The sequence below is a fragment of the Rhineura floridana genome, chromosome 1 (genome assembly GCF_030035675.1).
Source record: "Rhineura floridana isolate rRhiFlo1 chromosome 1, rRhiFlo1.hap2, whole genome shotgun sequence".
In the NCBI taxonomy this organism is placed as follows: domain Eukaryota; kingdom Metazoa; phylum Chordata; class Lepidosauria; order Squamata; family Rhineuridae; genus Rhineura; species Rhineura floridana.
The window spans coordinates 193,454,693-193,479,205 of record NC_084480.1 but is presented as its reverse complement, the minus strand read 5'-3'; the positions used below and the strand labels follow the sequence as shown (position 1 = coordinate 193,479,205).

At 42.2% G+C, this 24,513-nt stretch overlaps 1 protein-coding gene across 3 annotated transcripts in view; it reads left to right on the top strand.

Moving 5' to 3' along the window:
- The window catches only part of CDH12 (cadherin 12), a 444,800-nt gene that overhangs the window by 397,778 nt on the left and 22,509 nt on the right, over positions 1–24,513 (top strand). The gene's annotated exons all lie outside the window — the stretch shown is intronic.

Sequence of the window (24,513 nt, the reverse complement as noted above, 5' to 3'; positions counted from 1 at the left end):
CGTACCCGCAAATATAGTTTGCACAATTAAAATTAATTTGGAGCCCTCGCACAACAATTTTGTTGCCCCCACCAAAAAAAGAGCAGACTTTATGTGATAGGGAGTATGATGGGATAATGCACTGGAAAATGTATAGTAACATTTGCTTGACCCAGCATCGTGTAACTTCTCTAGAAACAAATCAGAATAAATGTTCAATAAATAGCAGACATTGTCTGTGCTCAATAAACAGCTTGTCTCAATCCTACAGAAGTAGCTGGAGGCAGCTGAGCGTCTAGGTACTGTGGTACAACAAGCCTGTTTTTCAGGTCTTATGACACCTGTAGCTATTGTGGCATGAGGAGAGTGTCAAGAGCACCAATTGTGTATTCCGTTCTTTTATGTCTTTACTGGAGCATTTGAGAACAGAACTAAGCCAACCTCATTCTGATGTCTATCAAGATCAATATGTTTAAGCAAGATACAAACTCATTATTATACCATAATGACATACCGGGCAATAGATTTCAATAAATGAACCTGAAAATCCACAATTGTTATTGTTGTTGTTTATTTCTATGCCACCTTTTGGCTGAAAGTTTAGACACAAATACAAAATTCAAATAAAAATGTAATTCAGCAAAAAAAAGAAGACAACAAAAGCTCAACCTTTTTTTTAAAAAAAAAGACTAAAAGGTAAAGGGTGGTCCCCACAAGAATATCATAGAGAGTAGGAGTAAACCATTAGAAAGTAGCTCCTCCTTATAAGGGTTCCAGGCAGGGGTCTGGGCAGGGCAGGTGGAAATCCTTGCCCCTTGGTGGTCCAGTGTAGTCTCTCCCCTGCGACAATGGCATTTGCCTGGCCAGACCCTCAAGTCCATTGCCAATATCCTCCACTTTGGTAGCAACCTTATTCACAATCTCATCTTAGAATTTGTGTAGGATCTCAGTGTTTAAAATCTGCATTATACTTTTATATTAAATGATGGCAGTGTTCACATCAATATGGCCATCTACGTGTTCCATATAACCTTTGTATCCATCTTGACTATGAACTGTTCCTCCTTCCTGTTTACTTTGTTTGTATTAGCAATTATATGCTCCCCAAAATGGGACTGTAACACGATAAAATGCTATACAATAATAAGAATTAACACTAAAAACCATTTGTTAAAAGACTGCAGTGTGGAAAAAACCACAACCTCCAACTGTGAGTCATGAAAGACTCACCTAAAAAGGGCAGCATTTACAATCTTTCTATGAGGTGAAAGGGAAGAGGCCAAATGGACCTTCTGAGGGAGGGAGTTCCAGAGCTCAGCACTACCACTGAGAAGGCCCTGTCCTGTCTGCCCTTCAATTTAACCCAGACAGTGGTACAGAGCCTCCTTTGACAGTTTCAACAGGCACAACTACCTTCTGACCCTACAGGATCCTCCATTTCTCCCATGGCACCAATGCATCCGGGAAGTGGGGTAGATGATGCTGTCTTTCCCAGAGCAGAAGTTTCTCCTACTATGTCGTGTTTCTGTCTTTCAGAGACATTAACAGATTCTGGAGGCTTTGTGTTACTTAAAATGTTTGTAACACTTGAAACCATAATGGGATAAAAAATGTCACAGGCAGCAATGGTTGTATCATACACCTTGATGTCTGGAGAGGCCTAAAAGAAATATGGAATCCTACCACCACCTATATTTCAGAATTTGTGTCTAGCAATTTGTATAGACATGCATGCACGCACACGCACACACACACACACACAAGCACACACACCCCACATACCTTGTTTACAAGCAGCCTAGAGGCTTTTCTGACTTCCAAATGACCATATTGCAAAGAATGATTAACTGGGCTTTATGTTCATCAGCCAAGATGACTTAAATCTGATTGCTAAAACATTTTCCCCATTGTATCCCTGACCATGACCTTCACTCTTTCAGCTTTACCAATCTCTCTCATGGAAAAGCTCCCTTAAATGTGGAAGAGATTTCCATGGTCTGTTTTTTCAAATTTGCATGGTCCACTTTTTGATCCAATATTCCCAAAATTGTGTGTGGATCAGAATGCAATTCCCATTCGAATTACATACTTCTCTGGACTTTGCAATGCACTTTACATAAAAGATGTTATTTTGCACATAAAATGTGCATAAAATGCAAACAATGAAATGCAACAGCTTGCAAAGGGGTGGGGCAGGATGCAGTGGCATGCAAGTAGATGGAACAAACCTATGAATGAGTGCCAGTGAGACTAAAAGGGGACAGAATTAGTTACTCAGCCCTTTCCTATCATTGAATAGTTCCAAGTCCTTCCCAAAACTCCCCTGTAAAGTGGCATCCATCATCAATCCAACATATATGCATAATTTTCCTCTTCTACCTTTGCCTCCATTTTCCCAATAAAACTTTAGTTTGTAAACTCCTAAGGGCAATGATCTGTCTTTTTTGCTTGTGTTATTCTTTAGAATGCCATGTGGAATGCTAATAATATATATTTGTAATAGTACTCAGTAATAATAATCCCAAATAAGGAAGGTAGGAAATGTGCTTCAGCACAAACATAATTCAAATTAGGATTACGATGCTTAGAAATGCCATTTTAATGATGATCAAGTCCACCTGAAAATATTTATAATAAATCTGGATTTCAAGGGATAATGCAATTTAAGGTTATGTTATTGGACTTACATGCTTTGGTTCATTGTCAACATTTAACACGCTTATTGTGAAAATGAACATTAAAAGTTTAAGATACTGTTGTGAGAAAATAATGTTCGTTTCTCACTCTGGCCAAACAAGATGCTAACAGCAGTTTAGGATAAAAACTTTAAAAAATAGCTTATTAAAAAGAAAGCACTCACACCAGCAATTCAGAGTGAGTGCGGTCAACCCAGACTGTCTCGTTCCCCCAATATTTATACCCCTCAGTAAACAACTTACAGGAAGCTTACAGTAGGAACTCCATATATGGTAACATTACAGTGTGTTACACTGAACTGGTTCCACCAGTGTATTCTCTGAGTCATGCTTCCGGCCATAGTACATGAACAGCTTATATTACTAAGATGGTGGATATAGACATCCATTGTAAGATGGCGGTGCTTAATCAAAACAGTAGATAACTCTCAAGGATGGCCCTCAAGGAGGTGCTTTAGTGTGTCAGAGGAATTAACTCTTAACAATCCCCCCCTTAGAACCTCAGCATGCCCACATGCCAGAGGTTCTTCTCCGACCATATTTGGTTTACAGTATTCAAAGTGGCCCACTACTCTGGCCAATACCTTTATTTATATAACATCACATTTCTTTCTTGATTTCATTCCATCCTTCTTTCAACCAAACGTGTGTATTGCACAACCTCCGGTGAACTTCAGCATCTAAGATGGTGGATATAGACATCCGTTGTAAGATGGCGGTGCTTAATCAAAACAGTAGATAACTCTCAAGGATGGTCCTCAAGGAGGTGCATTAGTGTGTCAGAGGAATTAACCCTTAACAATCCCCCCTTAGAACCTCAGCATGCCCACATGCCAGAGGTTCTCCTTTATCCATATTTGGTTTACAGCATTCAAAGTGGCTCACTAATCTGGCCAATACCTTTATTCATATATAATATCACATTTCTTTCTTGACTTCCTTCCATCCTTCTTTCAACCCAAATGTGTGTATTGCACAACCTCCAGTGAACTTCAGCATCCAACAATATATATATTAATGCAAAAAAAATAAATTATAAGCCCTATTCTTACTTACATCCAATTTTCATGATATGCTATAGCAGTAATGGCTTCTTCTAATGGGTGAATTATCTTTATTTACACTATGGCTTCTGCTTATATCATAAATACCTTACTGATGCAATCCTGATTAGGAGGCCATTGTGGTCATATGTGCATGCTTGGTGTGAAACTTATAAACACAAACCAACCAAACTTCCCTGCTGGATTCATTTCTACACCCTTAACACAGCCTATTACAATATTTATACAATAGCAGGAACACTAAACATTTAACAGTAAACATGGTAAGAAGTGATCAGAAACATAGGCAATCCCAGTTCATCAAATTATAAAATATAACAATAAGAACTTTAAACAAAAGAATTCTATTACATTCAATATTATAATAAAAATAAAACAATTCTTGTGATCTTGAAACATACTGCAGGGTGGATTGTACACTTCATCCTCAGGAGACCAGATGGTCATGTTTAGTGGAAGCTTAACTGAACTGTCCATGGTTTGCTGATGCTAGTCAGAAAAACTGAATTAATGAAAAGAATAATTAACTGTAGCATCTTCTTCTGGAAATCTGAAAGGAAAAAGGCATGGATACTTTATTTCTCAAAACCGACTTCCCACCGAGGACTTTTGAAATGCCCTTTCTTCAACTGGTGTGGGCAGAAATTATAACAGCCTTGGAATCCTTCATTGATATGAGTGAGGAATTCTTCCAACAAACACTCTTAATTAAACTGCTCTTGGAAAGCCGCCAAGCCTTGATTCCAACATGTCGGGGCGGGAATTCACCAGATCCTCTAAGCCTTGTCCACACGGTCTGGAAATTCTCCTGTAGCCCTTACTTGGGAAATCAAACTTGAATCAATGCTGTCCTCTTATCGAAAAGCCTTCCTCTTTTAACATTTTGGCAATATCTGCATCTGCTCCATCAGGAAGACACCTGGGAAGGAATTAAAGGCTTTTGATTTAAAGTTAGTAAGTTCCTTACATATTTCCAACGTCTCTTTCCGCTCTCCCAGAATATTTTTAGCCAGTCTCGCTAGATTCTCTTTAGGCAATTCATGTAATGGAAACAAAGCATCCCTGATGCTGGGAGAACATCTGTTGGATGTAATGTCCTTTTCACTTGTGCTGCATGTATCCAGGCCTCCTTTTTCTTTGCTTTAACTGCTATATTGGTGAATACAAGAACTGGAAAAGGTTGAATTCAAGAAATCACTACTTCTTACACATAATTTTCCCCTTTGCTCATAACAAGGAACATCAGTAGGAAGAGACTGTGCTTCTTCAACCCTAGGCTGATTACAATGCTATTCATAAAGTTCATTGAATATAATATAATACATAATATAAATAACCTCAATACTTTTCCCTGAGGACCTTTTTCCTTGGCCTCAGAGATTTACATATCCATTTGGTCATAAATAAAGACAAACCCTATTTCAAACATTCTTTTATAGTAGATCTGGGTGAAATTTTGATTGAGTAGACTGATCACAGCAATGAACATTTGATTAAGTAGCTCTAGCATGACCCACAAAATCAGTTCAAGTTGCACCAGAAACATTGACAATATAAGGAAATGGAGAGGCCTGTTTGGACCAAGAGGTGGGGGATGAAAAGAATACCAGGGCGTATGGCATAAATAACATTCTCTCAAATTATAAGACTCAATATAGAACCAATCATTGCTTCGAATGAGGTATGGGAACATGGGTATGATTCGTGCATGTTCTCACATAGATAACCAAACACTAAGTTGTAATGTTATTTTTCCACATTATTTTTTTTTTGCACACATCTATACATACCATACAACTATATATGCCTATCTACCCCCCTTTTTCCATGGCAAAACAGCATACTCAAGCACAATATTCATAGGGGATATACATATACATATACATGAAAGGAATAATACCCATGGCAATGTGCTAGCTGCCAGATGGGCAAACACCATCAGTTTTCCCTTACCACTCTCACATTGCCAAGGTAAAATCACCAAGGTAAACTTATGCCCATGAATCAGACAGCAGAAAACTTCTTAATTTCTTAACATTATACCAGAGTGACCAAAAGGACCTCCAAAAAGTTTATACATAAAAGTTAAAAAGATAAACAAAACAAATGTGCAAAACAAAATGCTTCAAAGTTATGCCTCCTTTTTTAAAAAAAAATGCTGAAGAGGAAAAAGGAGGAAATGGAAATTCCCCTGCTACACCGGTGTAAAAAACAAACAAAACAGAACAAGCATTGTTAATGTGTAAACATTTAACATACAAGAGAGACAAATGAAAAACCCTTAATAAAAAGATTCATGTCAGAGAATTGGAGGAAAGAATTGGAATTCTGACTTCTGTATGGCTTCTGTTTCTTCCTATAATTGAAAAGTTAAATGGGATAAAAGCATGAATTAAAGGTTAGACTTCTAACCATGTACAAAATGCATAAAGAAAACGCTTTCCTCTTGCAGGTGCCAGCAGAAAATCTTGGGTCAGTCGAGAACTGATTCCTGTGATTAAATTATAATTTATATGCTCAGAAACAAATGTAACCATACAATAAATTGACGGATATAATAGAATCATACCAATTTGTAGTGTCAGGCTGTTTTCTAACAGGCTGTGGGGGGGGGGCAGCGGCTGTGCTTTCCTTTTGGCTGTTTATCTTCAAGTTGGGGAAAGGAAGGAGGGGTTGAAATGTTGAAAGGAATGTTCCTTTGCCAGCCTTCCTGCTTGGTTTTTTTTGAAACTAGCTCCATCAATAATATTATTTTAACTCTTTAAGTGACATAAGAAACATTACTCAGTATCATGCTGTTTGTCAACCACTCAAGCTGAATGAGAATGCATGAGTTTATTTATCTACTAAATAGAAGGGCAGAGGGATAATCTTTTCCCTCCTCCTTCCATGAATCAATCCATCAATTCTTTAAGGCTTGTTTAGGAAGCGTAAGGCTGGCAGAATAGTGGCACAAGGTTGGGATGAAATCTACTCCCTAGTTTTAACCATCGCATAACTGGTTAAAAATACTGGGGAAGTTTGCCAAGGAAAGGTTTACCAGAGAAGACAGAAGCGCTCATTTTGGAAGGGATTACTCAATCGGAATACAATTAAAAAACGGAAAGCAGAAGAAGACAAGGTAGGAGTGAATATTTTTGCATATGATTGCAGGAGGGGTTGAAATTTTAAACACACACATACAAAAAAAACAAAAAACAAAGCTGCAGTAATAAAAACAAAATCCAGAACTGTAGTGATAAAAAAAGAACTCTGACATTATAAAACAGAAATTATTTTTCCCCCCCAAGTCAATCCATTAATTTGCTCAAGACATTCCTTAAACATTAATAAGGCCTTTACAAACCCCCTACCTTGTTCTTCATTGGTTATGACTTGGCTGAAAAGAATAAGCACAGTTAATAAAGCACAGTTAGTAAATTTATATATCACTGGAAGAAATGGTAAACTGATATGGGAGAAATGGTAAACTGAAAGGGTTGAGCTAGCTCAAAACATGACAAATGTTTTTCAATTTGTATTACTTAAATGTTCTTCAGAATCAATTGAAAAAATATATAATTACTCCTAGCCTTGAGTTTGCAACTTTCCCTTCAGAGAGTGGGAGAAAAAGGAGGGGTTGAACTATTGTTATTAACTCGTTCGTTTGCTGTGTCCCTTTTAGTTAACGTTTGCCAATAAAACATTTCTTAAAACCTTTCAAACCTTTGTTTTCTGTAAAATAAGATAAGCAGAAAAATAGTCACTTTTTCTAATCCTTCACCTTAGCTCTCCAGCCTTCTCTACACACCTTCATCACAACATACTGTATTCCAACATACTCAGTAGCCTTACCTTCACCTTCCCTGTAATGGGCACATGGGGCATTCTTTAGGAAATACCTAGCTTTTGAGCTTCTATTCTTCATAGGGAAGTTTAACACAGTTCCCTAGTCTCTAACTATCCATCTTTACACATGCTCTCACCTTCACATTCTCTACCTCCTTTAACCACTTGCTTAGACAAACAGGGCAAATTTCTTCATACAAACTTAAAAAAAAACTATTAAAGGACTACTAAATGAATGATTAAAAAAAATAAAAAATAACATAACCCCCTTGTTTCTGACTGCCTAGCCTGCACTAATCTTCATCTGGGACAGGCACCAAAAGTACATCGAAATCATCTGGGTTTCGATAAAGCCAATGAGAGAATACAGGGACATTGTCGCAAAAGGACTGGATATATGTCCCCCTGGTCATAATGCAAAGTAGACCATCCTGCCCTAAATTCCCAAATGGTGTGATCCTTAAACACTACTCTCCATACAGAAGTTTGGTTCTAATAAGACTTGACACTTATGGAATATAATTCACTGTATTCTTTATGGAACCATATTGTCTTGCCAATGATAATAGGATGTAGGGCATGAAGCCGTGGCCATCCATACTTATAAGGTTGATAATCAAATTGCTGGGGATCCAAATGCTGAGTAAAAATTGAAATGACTTCTTTCATGCTACCTGAGCCTAATATAATATCTTTTAATGATTTCTGTGGACTGTCCTCTTTCTTCAAATTGCTAGACGTTGTTTCTTCCATTTTCTCCTATCCTTAGTGGGCAACTGAGCTCTAATCTCCCTGCCCCCCCTTTTCTGTCTTACTCACTCAAGCCTGGACAAAACTTTTCAAAACAAGACAGCCTGATATCATGAAACAGCTTGGCTTGTTTTTGGAGGAAAAGAACAGCGAACTAGCAAAAGCAGAAGTTTATGGCTTTAAGATATTTTCATTTCAGGATCCAGCTATTCAAATCGCTGAGCTCTTCCAGATAACCTCGCAAAAAAAAAAAAAAAAAGCATCGGGAGTTTTCTCCAGAGGTTTGAATAATGGAATGGAATTTTTCCTTGCAATTTCTTATTGCAATTTGCCAATACTGCAGTTCCTCATCTACTGGCACCAACTACTGTCAAAAAAGCATCCAATAGTTCATTCAAATCAGCCCATAAAGGGTTATGTGAATGGACTATTGCTTGGATCCATCTTATCACTGTTTTGGGGTCAGTTTGGAAAGGAGGGTCAACATATCCCCCCTTTTAGATTCCAACCCAGCAGCCGAATGAGAGGTGGGTGTATTAAACGTTGTCTGAGGGACAAATTCTCTCATACAAGGCCACCCAGCATTTATCAATTATTTGCCTTGGCGCAAGGTCTTGTAAGCGAGGCCTTTAATCCACAGTAATCACATGTCCCCACTTTTGTTAGGCCAAATCAGTTGCCATGCACCATTCAGAAAGAGAAGCCAACAAGAAATGTGCTTGGGGGAACACTCACATAGAGCCTACAAAGTGTTCTGTGTTATTAGTAGAGAAAGAGTGGACTCGACAGAGAGCTGGGAAAGTTAAAGGGTCATGATCTAAGACAGCAGTTCCCTACCTGGGGTCCGTGACCCCTGGGGGGCTGGGAAGTCATCCTGGGGGAGCCACAGAGAGCCAAGAGATGAATTATTTATATTTTTTATTTTTTTAAAAAAAGTTGTCAGGATGGCTGAAACAAACTGAGTCAGTGTGAGTGACTCATTTCTGGCTCCTCACCCTGCTCCTCAAGGAGACCAGCTGCTGATTGCTCTTCCTGGGCTCCCAGCTCTTTAACACCTTTTGGAGAAGGGGAGATCCAGCCTTTGCACACTGGTCAGACCAGTGACGGCAGCAGCAATAGCAGAAGGAGGAGAGTGCAGACATGGTGGCCAACATGTACTGAGTGGGAGGGGTGTGTGTGTGTGTAGAGGAGGGGGGTTCTCTGGCCTTCTTGCAACCCCTTCTCACAACCCACCAGACTCCTGCAATATGAACAACACAGAAAGAGGCATGCAGCAGCCGTGGCACGCTCTCCTCTCCCCGTGCATTTTCCGATGGTCCCACACAGGCCCTTACCAAGTTAAGGGGAAGGTGGTGGTGATGGGGGAGTGAGGGAGAGAAAAGAATAAGGGGAGCTCATTCCTCACCCCTTTGTCTCAGCAAGGGAGGGAGAGAAAGAAGGAGGTGGTTTGAGAAGATTCAAACCTCAAACTCACCATCTACTTCCCTCTTTTCCCTCCCATGGGATACCCTCCCTTTGGTGGAAGGGGACAGGAGGGAAAGTGAGGAAAAGGAGAGGAGTTGAACCATGTGAATTTGTTTTGAGGTCTCACTGCCACCACAGGTCACTCCAAAGAATGAAACACCTAGAATGGACACACAGCCCACTTTACTCCAACCCTCCCTCCCTTCCCCTCTCTGCCCTCATGTCCCAAGCACCCTCCCTCCCATGTGGCTGCTCTTATTTATTTATTTATTATTTCAATTTATATACCGCCCTTAGCAGAATAGCTCTCAGGGCGGTGAACAAACAAGATAAAATACAATATATCATAGTAAAAAATCACAAAAACATGTACAAACAAACAACAGAAAGCACAACAAAAATGAAATACAATATTCTTCACTTTTCTTACTTGCTACTTTCTTTTGACCCACCATACCTCTCCCCCACCCACTACTTGACACACATTTCCTCCCTCTATTCCTGCCTTCTCCCTTCACATTACTTTTTTCTTCTCTCTCTGTCCACTCACACTCACCTGCCCCCACCCCTGCTGCCCAAGCTTGCTTTTATTTTGATTTTGCCTATAGGCTTGGTGATCCATGTATTTAAAATTATTATATATTTGTTGGACTTTAATTTCCTGCCAAACAGATTTCTCTCTGTCTTCTGCCTTTGCTTCTCTGCCTGCATGCAAATGGTGGTGATGGCCAGAGTGGCAGGAGGAGGAGGAGCAACAATTAACATGTGGGGATAATGACATTTTTTGAGGTTACAAAGGGGGTCCCATACTCATAAAGGTTGGGAACCACTGATGTAAGAAGCTGATGATCAGCAAGGCCATGGATACAGCTCTTTATTGATTAGAGATAACTGACCAAATCTTGGGTTGTAGTTCTCTAGGGAATCTTGTTTTGAAGGGTGAATATGTGATGGTGTAATTGATCGATGTTGTCACAGGAGAACTGTTCTGGCATTGCATTCTCACAGTACTATGAACCTGGCAGAAGGGGCTCGCCACATGTGGCACAGCCACTATGCTAGCTTCCTAGCAGGTGGGTCACTGTTGCTTACTGGGAGGGCTGAGGTGGTGGGGAGGGGGGTCAGTGTTTTTCAAACACACTAGTGGAGCCAATCTGGTGCTCTTGCCAGTGCATTTGCACCATGCCGATCTTTCCACCGCTCCCCCTCTCCCTCCTAGTAAGCAATAGAGACCCAGCTGCTGGGAAGCTACATACTGATTCCACCCCACCTGGTGAGCTACTGCTTCAGCCTAGTATCAGTTTCAGGTTGCATGTGGCTCCCCAGCATGGGGAGAAAGTAGCAAATGGACTGGGCTGTAGCAGATTCATTTGAAAGCAGAATCTTCCTAATCTATCCCTGGAAAGAACAGAGAATTAAAATTGGATGCCACAGAGATGCTATGGGTGCCTCTAGACAGTCAGTATTTTGTGGGAGGGATTCAAGCATATACCAGGAAGTTTAGGGGCTTATCCAAACGGAGCGGGATAATCCACGGTTTCCATATTCAGTTTGTCATCTGATAGTCCTCACTTTGCCTTTTAGTTCGCTCTTTCCCAATTAAAAAAAAATGCTTTTCTGCACCCGCACACGCAGCGGTAAGACCCCTACATTCTTTTTGCTTTTTCCAAGCTCCGCCTCTAAAACCTCCCCCTACCAACCAATTGGTCAGCAAAAAAATTGCGTATGCTCCTCTCCCCCTTTGCAACGAAGCATAATATGGCTGTAAAGGAGTTCTTGCCTCGGAAGGAAAGGCTGCTGGTCGGTTTCACGCCTGCCTTGTTTGTATTTGCGATATTACACTTAAACGAATGTATGGTTTTCTGCCTTTATTGATATTTAAGGAGATACACACGCAGGCAATTGCACTTATTTCTCCAAAAACGCAAGAAATGTGTCACCCCCCCTTCTCCCTTTCCTTCCCACTGAGAATGAAATTGACAAAGCTTTCCAGAGCAGGCTTGAAACTGACCAGAAGCCCTTTTCTTGTTTGTATTTGCGATATTACACTTAAACTAATGTATGCCTTTCTGATTTGAAGCAAAACCCCAGCATGTAGAATGAAATTGACAAGGCTTTCGGAGGCAGGCTGAAACCGACCATTCCCCCTTTATCTCTTGCTGTGCACTGCAGATCTCACCCAGAGCGGCCGCCCAGTTTGCAGGCTGGCAAAAAATTAAATGCATCTGCGCAGTAGTTGCAGACACCCCCCCAACACCCCACCATTGCGATGATTGGTTCAATTTTCCCAGGCTTATTCTTGCACATGTGCAAAAGTACAGATACGTGATTGGCTGGAATGAGGAGAAGGGGCAAGGGGAAACGCCCAAGAACCGCCCATCAGCTGTAAAGTCTGCGGTATTGCATCCTAACTCCTGAAGGCACAGCGGATGATTCCCAATTTTAAACAGCAAATCGCATTTTTGCCGGTATTGCAAGGAGCGGATTTAACCCGCAAAAATGCATAACAGCGCGAGGCGTCATTTGGATGACCGAAAAATAATGAACACACATAGCGGGCGTGTCACACATTTTGCAGTCGTCTGGATGAGCCCTAGGTTAGTGCATTTAAAGTGGATTAAAGGGCTCTGTTGTCCTAGTGCAACAAATCCACTTTTTGGGATATGGAAAGTGATGGGGAAATTCATTTAAAAATGTGTGATGAGCAAGTGACTAATAGGGAGATATGTAAGCACCCCACAAGCAAATTATGATTAATATTCATTGTCATATGACTGTCCCACAAACAGAACAAATGTTCAATAAAGAACACACACAGTCAAACCACTGCATAAGCTTTGTGCAAGCAAATTAGGATGAATGCTGAATAAACAAGTTGCCTAGTAGGGCCTTCTGTTGAAATGAACCTGATATAAGCCAGTTTCCTTTGTTACTATCACACCACAGTGGGAGAAAGGAAAGGCCCAAGACATGACCCCACCTAATACTAGGTGAAAGTTCTGTCTGAAATCTAATGCCTGAACATGGTGAAGGACTCTTGATTAGGAAATTGCTTTTTAAAATGGTGTTTAATTTGCTGGTGGAGAGAAGATGCTGCATTGTGATTATTACTATAGCCACAAAGGTCTTCCTACCACCCATTTCAAGTGAACATCACTGCAACCATGAGAACTAGTTTTGGGATTTTTTTTAACAAAGGCTAATTTTTCTGAGGATAATACCCAGAGCCCTTGATCCATGTAAATGGACCCTGAAGGTTCACAAAGCCTGTAGTTCTTGGGTTGTACTTTTACAGTTTTATAGAAATGTTCTTTGGTGCTTTAATATGTAGGAGTGCTGATGCAGAGATACTAAAATTTATTTATTTTTAAAAAAGGGCATCAAGACCCCCACTGCCTATTTATTAAGCTGATTGTGCTTATTTATCTATTGGCCTCACAGAAGGAAAGAAAATATATGCAGTTGTTAGTTACTGATGTATTACACCTCAGTACTCCATAAGGCTTATATCCTCTAATTGAAACTAAAAGTCAATAAACAGAAGTTAGCAAAAGCATAAATTAGTTACAAACAGTTGTGTGTGATTACAACTTCCAAGTGTGTCTTACAACCATTATGCTGTGTTAGCTTTTTAAAACCTAGTTTGTCTTGTCAGGGTAAATTATGGCCTATGTCACTTCCATAATATTTTAAAGAAAGAACTTGCAAAGCATAATGCAGCAGGGTGGAGGGAGGGAATAGATCTTTAAGAAGACATGAGAAGACAATAAGTGTTCTCATATGCAGTAGCCAATATAATATGCTGTGCAGTATAGTTTCATTGCAAATTAATTCATTTTCTCTGAGATGTTTGCCATGCACATTTTTAGCTATCACAATGCCTATTACACAAATCTGTAATCTGCAAAACAATGGAGACAGGAACAAAAGATAGATCCCCACTTCATGCTGCAGACGGCCCAACTCCAAAGAACAAAGCAGTTCAAAATAGCTCACATTAGCCAAAGTAACACTAGTCTTGGGAATTTATTACACTTTATCAGGCAAAAAGGACTTTCAAATCTGTTAGCTTTGACATATGGGGATAGGAAGATAATAGCTAAATGATAGCCGAAAGGAAATCTGCTTATTTAAATAATAGAGAAGAAAGAAAACTGCTTTGCAGAAAGTCATTGAGAATGCCGAGGTTTATTTTTCTTGTTTGGATAGAATCAAAGCAGTCAAAATTTCTGAGAAGCCAGGAGTTTATTGGGTGAAGATCAAAACTGTCAGGAATGTGGAAACAGAGAGGAATGAAGGCAGAATCAAGAATGACTTAGAAGATCTGTCCTAGGTGCATGAGACAGGGTTATTTCACATTTTTAGGGGAGTGGTTTTCAGCCATTCCATACTCAGGTTCCATACCAGCCTCCAACAGGCAATCCACTTTTAATTTATCCATCTATTCATCTCTGTCACTTCCCTGTCTTCCTTATCTGCCTGTCTCTCCCCTCCCCCTTTCTCTCTCTCTCTCTCTCTCCAAAAGATGGTTGCTACTTTGCTGGCACAACCTGTTTTTGGTCAAGTTGCAATCAAATTGGGTCATCACCACCCATCAATTGGACAGGAGCAATGATTTAAAATATAATTGCATAGCAGTTTCGAAAGAGGCTGTTTGCATCCAGTGCACATCTAATCCTCATAGAGCCAGTGCTGCTCCTTCCCCCTGTCCATCACACAAACAGGGCAATGATAGGGCAACACAAACAGGGCAAACAAGTGTAACACCCACCAAGAGGAGAGAAGAATTTGTTCATTTCCTGTACTTCCAGTTTGGTTCTAATAATGCACTAGAACACTAGCACAAGAAGCTGCCATACAGGCTAATACTTTAGTGGCATGGACAGTATTTGTATAGTCAGAAAGCGGGTAGTTTCTCCACTCTCCTGCGGTTAGTTCAAAAAGTGGAAGTGGAGGTTTACAGCCTCTTCCTTGCAGCTGCACCAAAGAAGGAAAGGATGCAAGGCTAACTGCTATGCATGCACATAACTACACCATAGCATAGACTTGCATCCTAAAAGGGCCTTTGTGTGCACATTGTGCTGGTACATGTTTCAGTTGGTACTTGGTAATGTCAAAAAATTAATGCTGAAAATGGCAGAAATCACTACAGATTTATGTGTGTGCTATCAGTGCACATGGTACAATTCCCCATGTGATCTTGTAAAGATGGATAAGATTGCATGGAGAACAAAGCTTCTTTTTAACCTGAGGCTCTTATTGATATGGAATTCAGTGTAGGTATACCCAGTGTAGATATATCTTTACTGTCATTCCTTATACTGGTGGCATTTTCAGATGCCTATAGCATTGACTGGAAATCCTGCCAAAGATCTGTGATATTATTAAAGTAGAGGAAATTATTCTCTACCCTGCTGGCATCATCGCTAGCATAACCCAGCAGCCTGTGAAACATTAGAACGGAATAAGCATTTTCAAAGTTCAACATTTCTTGATAAGCTGTTTAGCTCATTATGAGAAATGCAAAAGTGACAATGGAGGTGATGAGAGCATTTATTAAGCAAATGTGCAATGCATCTTAGAAGTGCATGGTGAGAAGTTATGAAACATATGGATTAGGGATGGGATCCACGTTTCTGTGCTGGTTCAATTTTCAATCCATCAAACTTCCTAACGGTACTGCTTCGTAAGGGATCAATGTACACTATTTGCGATAAATACCAGTTTGGGTTTTTTTGTGCAAAAACATCAATATTAATATAATATTTTTTTAAAATATATTTTTCATGAATTTTTAAAAAATATTTATATTCTCCTGTGCATGTAAAAGATGATATCAGGTGGGTAGCTAGTGGTGGAAGGCTAAAGAGCACTGTTGAATTTTTTGTAGGCCCTTCCTGTTCCAGTCATGATCTTGTTTCAGTTTCTCATCTGCCTTCACCAAGCTCTGTTGGGCCCTCTCTGCTCCTGGGTTTCAGGCCTGCATTCTTTGTTCTAATTGTTCTATTTGTTATTCTGTGTTTCTATATCAGTGTTTTTCCTTGTTGACTTGTGTTTTTCTCCAAGTCCCCCCCAGTTTTTTTTAAAAAACAGCTTTCAATTTTTTTCCCCACCGAGTGCCATGTGGAGTTTTCACGAGGGGTGTTTTCCCCCCTCTCAGTCACCAGCAGCTGTGCACCCTCCTAGCAGCTCCCCCACCAGCCTCGCAGACTACTTCAGCTCCTTCAGAGTGGGAATGGCAGTGGCAGCCACCAGCTCCTTCTGATGGCTTCCCCGCGAATGGTGGTGCTGCCTGGATCTCACTGCGGCCTTGCAGGCCTCCCAGCTGCAGCCGGCCTCTTCCCATGTGTCCACAGGAGAAATGTGCTACGGGCAGTCTCCACCCTTAGAATCTGCCTCCCTGCCACCGACCTAGCGACGAGGTGGGCAGGTGCCAAGCGGGGAAGGTGCCACAGAGTGTAAAATGGATGAGGATCTTCAAATAATACACAAGGCTAGTGCACTCTCAATCTGAGCAGCAGCAGCCTCCTCGGTATTTGCTCGAGCTTCCGTTCTGTGGTTGGAGGATCTGCTTGATGGACCGCAGCAGGACGCAGCCCAAGTACGCAAGTCCTTACTCAGAGTCTCTCAGGCAGTAACTTTTATGGCAGATGCATCCATGGATGCTATGCAGTTTACAGCAAGATCTTTGGTGGCAGGCATATTCACTAGAAGAACCCTATGGCTTCGACACTGGGAGGCAGACCCCATGGCCCGCTCCAATCTCGCCTCCAAACCTTATGTGGGAGGCAAGCTATTCAGAGATGACGCCCTAGCAAATGTTTTGGAATCTAAGGAAAAGAGAAAGTCAATGCCATCCTCCAGGAAAAGGGATGACAGGAGGTACTTTCAGTGTTCTTTCCACCCTTACCTGTTGTCTCAGTCCTTTCATGGTTCCAGGACATCCAGATGAGCGAAGGATGCCCGCTCCAGCCAGCCATTCTGGAACAGACAGCGCAATCAACCTAGGGCACAACAACATTTCCCCAATCGCTCGGGTTTGGGTTCCCAGTCGCAGGACAATAAGCATCAATTCTGATGCCAACATTCTGCCAGTGGGGGGCCGTCTCCAACGCTTTGCTCATCAGTGGAAGGACACATCTTCAGACCAATGGATACTACACACCCTGTGGTATGGCCTAAGGTTGGAGCTCACCTCCACCCCTCTGGCAAAATTTATTCCATCCCCCCTCTCAGCTTCCCACACAAGAGGGAAAGGGTCCTGCAGGCGATTTCCCATCTGATACAGATTGCAGCTACAGAACCTGTCCCAGCAGGGGAGAGTTTTTTGGGAAACTACTAGGGGGACTTTCTCTCCTCGATCAACCTGAAGGAAGCCTACCTCCACATTCCTATATTTCCACCCCACAGGCACTACCTCAGGTTTGTGGTGGGTCAAGACCATTTTCAATACAGGGCTATGCTATACGGCCTATCATCTGCCCCCAGGGTATTCACAAAAATTGTGGTTGCCCTGGTGGCACACCTCAGGACACAAGGGGTTGATTTCTTTCCCTATCTGGATGAATTCCTGATTTGGTCCCCATCATTACACAAGGCCTGGGAAGACCTCCACATCACCGTGGTGTGCCTGAAGGACCACGGCTTCCTAGTCAATGAACCCAAGAGTCACCTATTTCCAACTCATAGCATAATTCATCTGGGAGCCTCTATAGACTCGCGGGAGGGAACCTTAAAGTTATCCCAAGAAAGAATAAACAAGATATGTGTGATGGTGTCAAAAGCTCTGTCATCCAGCTCTGCCGATCTGATGCAACTGGCTGCTCTCCTGGGGCTGATGGTGTCTCCATTCCAAACTACGCCTTGGGCACATCATTACTCTTGGACACTTCAATGAGTCCTTCTGCCATTCCAAAGAGACATAGCTTCAAGGCACCACCACAGAGTGGCACTGTCACTGCACGTAAGTTGATCGTTACTTTGGTGGATTCACGAACCCAACCTGCTGAAAGGAGTACTGTTTCAGGATCCCCCTTGAACCCTGATCACATCAGATGCCAGCCTATCAGGCTGGGGGTCTATCTGCGAGGGGCAGATGATACAGGGCACATGGTCTCCACAGGAATCCACTCTGCCAATCAATCTCCTGGAACTTCGAGTGGTCTGTCTGGCCCTCAGACACTTCGCAGAGTTCAGAAGATTGGGGGAGGTGCTGATAAGAACAGACAATGTGTCAGCCAAATCTTATTTGAACCATCAAGGGGGCACATGTTCCTGCCACCTCCAGGAGGAAGCCTCTCTCCTTTTTCAGTGGGCGGAAAACAATGTAGATACGATATCAGCAGAGTACCTCAAAGGGGAGGACAACGACGAAGCAGACTGGCTCAGTCAAAAGAAATTGGATTATGGAGAAAGAATGCTTCACCCGGATGCCTTCAGCTTTGTTATGTCCCACATGATATCTTTTACATGCACATGAGAAGAGACATTTGGTCTTACCGTGAAATTGGTCTTTTCTGTGTGTGTCAAAAGATGATATTAGGGCCACTCCCTAGGAGGGCTGGGCTGCCGTGGCAAGCGCAAATAGGCCTTTAGCAGAGAGTGTATGAATCCTGTTGTTTACTTCTGTTAGTGTGTTTTTCCTACTCTTTTCCCTGTTTATTGGCTTGTCATGGAGTAACTGACACAAGAACAGAACTGGACCAGGAAGGGCCTGCAAAAAATTCAACAGTGCTCTTTTGCCTTCAGCCACTAGGTGGAGCTAGCTACCCACCTGATATCATCTTTTGACATGCACAGAAAAGACTAATTTCATGGTAAGACCAAATGTCTCTTCCTCAAAATATCAATCATGATATTTTTGGAAAAATATTGATATTAATATCAATATTTTAAGGTTTTTTTTTTTTTTTTTTTAAATCCTCTTTAGCCACAGGCAGAAATGTAGACAGAAATTAAGAAACACTAATAATGGGAATGCAGCAACTCCTGTTATGTAGAACAAACTGCTAAAACTGGAATATGAAATGTTCTGTTGTTTTGAAAGTATTAACTAGTTTAGGTTTCCTCACTCCCTATGAGACTATCCATGTAAATTAGTTTTGCATCCTGTTAAAGCCTTTGCTTCTTGGGCATTCACAGTGAAATGGTGTTTGCTCATGTCTGCATAACTCATGGCATATCTCTTGCCATGCAACCAGCAGGGAAAGAAAACAAACAAACAATTTAGTTTGAACTTTAAGGATTTTGGTATTTGAAATCTCAGTGTCAGCATGAATGCTGATAGATCTTTTCATGCACTGACACATGCACTTATTTCTATGTAAAAGGATAATTATTTAGCAAGGAGTATCTTATCAAACTATGTATCTAAACCAGGCTTGCACTTGGTAGGCATTATATGTGATGAACTTATCAAGTGATCACATTAGGTCTACACAACTTGAGACCCACCAAGTGAGCATAAGAACATAAGAACATAAGAAAAGCCTGCTGGATCAGGCCAGTGGCCCATCTAGTCCAGCATCCTGTTCTCACAGTGGCCAACCAGGTGCCTGGGGGAAGCCCGCAAGCAGGACCCAAGTGCAAGAACACTCTCCCCTCCTGAGGCTTCCGGCAACTGGTTTTCAGAAGCATGCTGCCTCTGACTAGGGTGGCAGAGCACAGCCATCATGGCTAGTAGCCATTGATAGCCCTGTCCTCCATGAATTTGTCTAATCTTCTTTTAAAGCCATCCAAGCTGGTGGCCATTACTGCATCTTGTGGGAGCAAATTCCATAGTTTGGCTATGCGCTGAGTAAAGAAGTACTTCCTTTTGTCTGTCCTGAATCTTCCAACATTCAGCTTCTTTGAATGTCCATGAGTTCTAGTATTATGAGAGAGGGAGAAGAACTTTTCTCTATCCACTTTCTCAATGCCATGCATAATTTTATACACTTCTATCATGTCTCCTCTGACCCGCCTTTTCTCTAAACTAAAAAGCCCCAAATGCTGCAACCTTTCCTCGTAAGGGAGTCGCTCCATCCCCTTGATCATTCTGGTTGCCCTCTTCTGAACCTTTTCCAACTCTATAATATCCTTTTTGAGATGAGGTGACCAGAACTGTACACGGTATTCCAAATGCGGCCACACCATAGATTTATACAACGGCATTATGATATCGGCTGTTTTATTTTCAATACCTTTCCTAATTATCGCTAGCATGGAATTTGCCTTTTTCACAGCTGCCGCACACTGGGTCGACATTTTCATTGTGCTGTCCACTACAACCCCGAGGTCTCTCTCCTGGTCGGTCACCACCAGTTCAGACCCCATGAGCGTATATGTGAAATTAAGATTTTTTGCTCCAATATGCATAATTTTACACTTGTTTATATTGAATTGCATTTGCCATTTTTCCGCCCATTCACTCAGTTTGGAGAGGTCTTTTTGGAGCTCTTCACAATCCCTTTTTGTTTGAACAACCCTGAACAATTTAGTTGGTCAACAAACTTGGCCACTTCACTGCTCACTCCTAATTCTAGGTCATTGATGAACAAGTTGAAAAGTACAGGTCCCAATACTGATCCTTGAGGGACTCCACTTTCTACAGCCCTCCATTGGGAAAACTGTCCATTTATTCCTACTCTCTGCTTTCTGCTTCTTAACCAATTCCTTATCCACAAGAGGACCTCTCCTCCTATTCCATGAGTGCTAAGCTTCCTCAGAAGTCTTTGGTGAGGTACCTTGTCAAACGCTTTTTGAAAGTCTAAGTACACTATGTCCACTGGATCACCTCTATCTATATGCTTGTTGACATTCTCAAAGAATTCTAATAGGTTATTGAGACAGGACTTTCCCTTGCAGAAGCCATGCACTTGGCTTGTTCTTCTATGTGCTTAGTTAATCTAGCTTTAATAATACTTTCTACCAGTTTTCCAGGGACAGAAATTAAGCTAACTGGCCTATAATTTCCGGGATCCCCTCTGGATCCCTTTTTGAAGATTGGCGTTACATTTGCCACTTTCCAGTCCTCAGGCACGGAGGAGGACCCGAAGGACAAGTTACATATTTTAGTTTAGTTAGCAGATCACAGTTCTGCTCTGATCGCAGAGCACAGTTCACCAGTCATGTATTGTATTGTAGCCTGCCAGCTGCTTGACAGCTCTCCCAAGCAATACGAGGTGCACTGAGCCCCTGACCAGGCACTGGACGGAGCTGGTTAAATATCTGCCATCCGGCGGAGCTTTTTAAAGTTGTCAGAGGGCTGTTACACTCTGGCCCTAGGGACACAGCAGAACCATCTGTTGCACGCTGTAATGAATTTGCTAGGCACTTTCAGGAAAAAAATATCTCGCATCCGTCAGGACTTGGACTCCAGTGTTATAGCAGTTGAATCAAATTAGGTATCTGGAGCACAGCCTGGTCATGACTTTTTGGATGAGTTTCAATTGGTGCAGCTTGAGGACGTTGACAAGGTGATTGGACAGGTGCGTCCAACTACTTCCGTGTTGGACCCTTGCCCTTCTTGGCTAAAAAGCTAGTAGAGATGGAACAGCCGGCTGGGCCAGGGAAGTAATTAATGCCTCACTGCGTGAGGGAGAGATTCCTGCCTGCCTCAAGGCGGCGGTAGTGAGACCACTTTTGAAAAAATCCTCCCTGGACCCAGAAAATCTTAATAATTATAGGCCGGTACCAAGTGTCCCATTCCTGGGCAAGGTCCTAGAGAGAGTGGTTGCGGACCAGCTCCAGACACTCTTGGATGAGACCGATTATCTGGATCCATTTCAATTGGGTTTCAGGCCCGGTTTTGGCACGGAGACGGCCTTGGTCGCCCTGTATGATGTCCTTTGTCGGGAGAAAGACAGGGGGAGTGTAACTCTCTTGATTCTCCTTGATCTCTCAGCGGCTTTTGATACCATCGACCATGGTACTCTTCTGGGGAGGCTTGCGGATTTGGGAGTTGGAGGTACTGCTTGGCAGTGGTTCTGCTCCTACTTGGCGGGTCATCTCCAGAAGGTAGTGCTTGGGGAGCATTGCTCGGCACCCTGGGTTCTTCAACATGGAGTTCCACAGGGGTCAGTTCTGTCCCCCATGCTCTTTAACATCTACATGAAGCCGCTGAGTGCCGTCATTAGGAGTTTTGGAGTGCACTGTCACCAATACGCTGATGACACGCAGCTCTACTTCTCCTTTTCATCTTCATCAGGTCAGGCTGTCAAAGTGCTGAACCGATGCCTGGCAGCGATAATGGACTGGATGAGAGCGAACAAATTGAAACTCAATCCAGACAAGACTGAGATGCTGTTAGTAGGTGGTTCCCCTGACCAGATGGTGGATGTTTCACCTGTCCTGAATGGGGTTGCACTCCCCCTGAAGGAGCAGGTTTGTAGTTTGGGAGTTCTTTTAGAACCATCCCTGTCATTGGAGGCTCAGGTAGTCTCGGTGGCACGGAGTGCTTTTTACCAACTTCGGCTGGTGGCCCAGCTACGCCACTATCTGGACAGGGAGAACCTTGCTTCAGTTGTCCACGCTCTAGTGATCTCTAAATTAGATTACTGCAATGCACTCTACATGGGGCTGCCCTTGAAAACGGCTCAGAAACTGCAGCTCGTGCAAAATGCGGCGGCCAGACTGATTACTGGGACCAGACAGTCCGAACATATAACACCGATTCTGGCCCGCTTGCACTGGTTGCCTATATGTTTCCAGGCTCGATTCAAGGTGCTGGTCTTAACCTATAAAGCCTTGCACGGCATGGGACCACAATACCTGAGGCAGTGCCTCTCCCGATATGAACCTACCCGTACACTACGCTCAGCATCGAAGGCCCTCCTCCGGCTGCCTACTCAGAGAGAAGCCTGGAAGATGATGACAAGAAAAAGGGCCTTCTCAGTGGTGGCCCCCGGACTATGGAATACTTTCCCTGATGAGGTACGCCTGGTGCCAAAATTACTATCTTTCCGGCGCCAGGTAAAAACCTTCCTATTCTCCCAGGCATTTTTAGCATTTTAACATTTTAACTTTTAGCATATTTAGCATTTTAGCATTCTACATTTCTGCATTTTAGTATTTAATTTGCATTTAATATGTGTTTAATTATGTCTTAACTTTTGTATAATTAACTTATTTTAATTGATGATATGTGGGTTTTGATTGTATGTTATTGGTTTTGTTTGTTGTGAACCGCCCAGAGAGCTTCGGCTATGGGGCGGTATATAAATTTAATAAATAAATAAATAAATAAAATTTAATAAATAGAAAAAAATAAATCCTCAGCGAGGTGGGTCAAAATTACACATGAGCAAATCTGTCAATTTTGGTTTTTCTCTGTTCCTCATTTTTCCAACCTTAAGTTCAGTTCTTCACATTTCCATACCAGTTTGTGGGTTTCTTTTAAAGTCCTCATGAAAATTCATCAGCATTTTAGTGCAAATTTCTCCTTATATGCACAATTTTCTATGCAATATTGTCTAATGTGCACATTTTTGCAAAGCCAATTTTTCCTAATACACATTTTTGCTCTCATATGATGCATTTTCATTAACACATGTATTTTTATGCACACCTTAATATATTATTTTTTGTACATATTACTTGGCTACAGAACTACCTTGGAAGAATTTGGTACCATGTGCCCTTGAGCATACACTGGAAATTGATTGGACTGTGAAAGACCAACCCAAATTGTGTTTGCATTTTTACAAATTTGTAGAATTTGTACAATATCTCAGAGAGGAGGTCAGTCTCATGCTCCCCTGGTGCATTCACTATAGCTACCTAATTTTCCTGTTTGTTAAAGTTTGATAGAAATATCTGTTGGCTATAGGTGCATTCCTAAACCGCAAGGTTGTTTTTTTTTTTGGCCTATTAGTGAATATCTCTGCTTTTAAATCCAGGAAGTAAAAAATGGGATCCTGTGCAAGTTTGCTGAAAACAGATTGATCCTTATTGAGTCCAGTGGGATTTACTCCCCTGCAATCATTCTTAGGATAGATGAAACTGACCACGGGGAAGGGGAAGGGTGGAGGAGGGGAGAAGGAGGAAGGGCAGGGGTAAGGAGGAGGAAGGGAAGGAGGGAGGGCAGGGGGATGAGGGGGAGGGGGAGGGGACAGCAGGTTTGATCATTTGCATGCTTATTGAGTTCAATGGGATTTACTCCTATGCAATCATGCTTTGGATAGATTAAATGTATCACAGAGGAGGGGGTTGGATTGGGGTGGGGGGAGGAGAAGGGAAAGAGGGGTGGAGGGGAGACAAAGGAGAAGGGGAAAGGTAGGTTTGGTTATTTGCATGGTTATTGAGTTCAGTGGGATTTACTCTCGCACAATCATGGTTAGGATATGTGACAATGACCACAGGGGAGGAGGAGTAGGGGGAGGGAGGAGGAGAAGGCAGAGGGAGGAGGAGAAGGGGGAGGGAGGGAGGGCTGGAGTGGGGAGGAGGGGAGAGGGGAAGAAGATGAAGAGGGGAGGGGGAAGAAGATGAAGAGGGGAGGGGGAAGGAGGAGGAGGGGAGGGCAGGTTTGATCATTTGCATGCTTTTTGAGTTCAGAGGGATTTATTCCTGTACAACCATGCTTGGGATAGGTGAAATTGACCTGGGGCAGGGGCAGGGAGGGGGGAAGGCAGAGGAGAGGAGGAGGGAAGGGAGAAAGGGGAGGGGAGAGGGAGAGGAGGAGTGGAAGGAGAGGAGATTGGGTGGATGGGCACTAGGAAGATAGAAAGCCCTTTCCGTTTAAACTGCAGATGCTG